General features: G+C 62.3%; 1 protein-coding gene across 2 annotated transcripts in view; it reads left to right on the forward strand.

Annotated features, from left to right (window-relative positions):
• Positions 1 to 127: 127 nt before the first annotated feature.
• The window catches only part of SETD5 (SET domain containing 5), a 65,033-nt gene continuing 62,658 nt past the window's right edge, over positions 128 to 2,502 (forward strand). Inside the window, exon 1 of one of the 2 annotated variants that reach the window (XM_057390299.1) lies at positions 128 to 279. The gene's annotated coding sequence lies outside the window, so the exon portion shown is untranslated. The remainder of the gene's footprint in view (positions 280 to 2,502) is intronic. The other variant, XM_057390298.1, reaches the window with a different exon arrangement.

Consider the following 2,502-nt stretch of genomic DNA (forward strand, 5'->3'; position numbering starts at 1 on the left):
CGATGGCGGCAGCGGGTGCCCCGGCGGGGCGGGACGCGGCGCCGTGGCAGCCAACGGGGAGTGGGGTGGGCGTGCCCGGGGCGCCCCTGGCGCCGGCGCCGGGGATCCCCGTGCGCCCAGTGCCGTTTCCGCCCGGCCCGGGGAGAAGCTGCCGCCGCCGCCGGGGGAGGGGCCGCCGCTGCCGCGGCCGAGCGCTCGCTCTTGCCGGCTGCCCGGGACACGCCGTGGCGCCGAGCCGGGCCTGGTGCCGCGCAGGGGCCCGGAGAACGGGCCGGCCAGGTAGGCGCGGGCGGGCGGGAACCGGCCGTACCCGGCGGCGGGAGGGAACGGTAGGGCGGGCGKCTGGGCGGGCGGCTGCGGGGGGCTCCCGGCGCGGCCCGCGGCCTGACGCTGTGCTCTACGCTGCCTCGGCAGCCTAGTCGGCAGCGCACCGCCGTGTCCCCGGAGGTCCGGCCCGAGCTGACCCGGCCCGGCGAGGTGCACGGGCATCATGGCGGGCCCGGCGGTGCGCGGGCTCGGGACGCTGGTGGCCGGTGCGCGGCCGGGGCCAGGGTTGGGGCTGCAGCGGCCGTGGGGCTTTGTCGGTGAAGGGGAGCGCCGAGGAAGCCCCACTGCAGCCCGGCCTTCTCCGCGCCCCCGTGTCCCCGCATTGTCCCGAGGGGCCGCGGGGGTCGTTCTCCGGTTCGGGCAGCCTCCGGGCCGCGGCTGCCCTCCCCGAACCGCCRGCCCCTCCAGGTCTCGGGGGAGGCGGTGTTTGACCTGCATTTTCTGCTTTCTCATGGTGCCCGTGCKGCGCCTTCTCCCGTAACCCCCTCTCCCGGCGCCGGCGGCTGCAGCGCGGATCCTCCCGCATTTCCTCGCCCGTCACCGCGGTCACGGCCGCCGCGGGGGGAGCTCCCCGCCGCCCTGCCTGCGCCCCGGCCCCGCTCCGACCCGCGACGGCACCGGCAAGGTCACTGTCGCCCGGCGGCTCGTCCTTGGGTGCCGGTGACCGGAGTTCACCGCCGGGCCGGGTGGGGAAGCGGCGCCGGGCAGTTGTCTCGCCGTCCCGCGGGGAGGGAGAGAGGCGAGGCCGCGTGTGGCCCTGTGGAAGCGGGGAAATGGGTGTAGCAGCGAGGAGGGGTTCGCAGCCCCTTCCCGGCCATGTCCTTGTGTTCCTCTGACACCAGCCGAGATCCTGGGTGTGCTTTTTCGGGAGAAGGGGGTATTCTGCGGGGCTGGAGAGGACACGGGATGCTGCAGGGCTCCCGTGGCTGCTGCAGGCTCGGGCCATGATGTAATGAGAGCGTTGGGGGTACCGCGGGGGCGATTCCCTCTCCTTGGGTGAGGGAAGAGCTTGATGCTGGTATCTGATGGTGTGCTGGTACATTATGGATTTCAGGCTGTTGCCCCCACCCTGACTGGGTGTTGCTGCCAGAATCTAAATTCAAAAAAGGAATTTCTTATTTTTTCAATAATTAGAGATTCCTCTTTTTACTTGTATAGGAAATACTAGGATTTCTTTTTTTCTGCTTCTTGTGGTTGACCCAGGAAGTCATCTTGTTGCCAGCCTTCTGGGATTTTTTTTTTTTTTTTTTGCTGTAGAGGTGCAGGGAGGAGGGTGTTGCTGTGCTCTGGATCCTGTGGGTAAGCGTTGAAGGCAGTGACAGCAGCTGCTGTTGGCTCTGGAGCTCTGGTTGCTATGAGAGAAGCTTCACTAGACTTGGCTGCTATCTCCAGGGAAGGACAGCAGAGCAGCCTCCATTAGTGTGGTGGTGGAGGGATGGCTGGCTCACATTCAGCAAAGGGCTTTACTTTTTCGGGCTGTTTCCACAGGCCTAAAGCAGGAACAGGGGTATGATTTGGTCCAGTGGGACAAAAACGTCCAAGGTGGGTTTCGTCACTGTTCTTGAGTTAATGGAATTGCATTAAAGTGTGGGCTGGAAACCCCGAGTTACCCTTTCCACATATTTTGGTTTGTGTGAAAAGTAGGGCAGCGAGAATTGATATGATCTTCCTGTGAAGTAAAGGCTGCAGTTGTGTCTCTTTTGAACTCCAGTCTCCTTCCCAGCCAGTAACAGAGCCAGATGCTTTTCTTATTGTTTGTATGTCTCCTTCCTCCCCTTCTAGCGCCTGGGCCCCACTTGCCTTATTGACTGGAATTTCTGCTGTGTGCAGTGGGTGTGTGCAGCAGACACCAGSCTGCTAGTGCTGAGGAGGGATTTTCCATTCACAGACCAGGGAACAGTCAAAATAAAGGCCTGGCTCAACTTTGGGACTGGAAACAGAAAGTGGGGAGAGGAGTTTCCCTCTGCTGCAGAGTACAATTTATTCTCTGAGCTTCTTACATGCTTGTGTGTCAGAATGTATAGGAAATGTTGCTCTGCTGTGGAATAGGGAGGTGAAACTCCTGTGAATAATGGGAAAGATTTCTCTCTTTCGGTTGACTCAAATGCTTGAAGGAACAGTTTGCAGGAGGCCATTTTTGACATGACTCTGTATTGTGGAATCTGCCAGCTCCCA

The sequence above is a fragment of the Malurus melanocephalus genome, unplaced genomic scaffold, assembly GCF_030028575.1.
Source record: "Malurus melanocephalus ecotype Western Australia unplaced genomic scaffold, MMel_1.1 scaffold_24, whole genome shotgun sequence".
NCBI lineage: Eukaryota > Metazoa > Chordata > Aves > Passeriformes > Maluridae > Malurus > Malurus melanocephalus.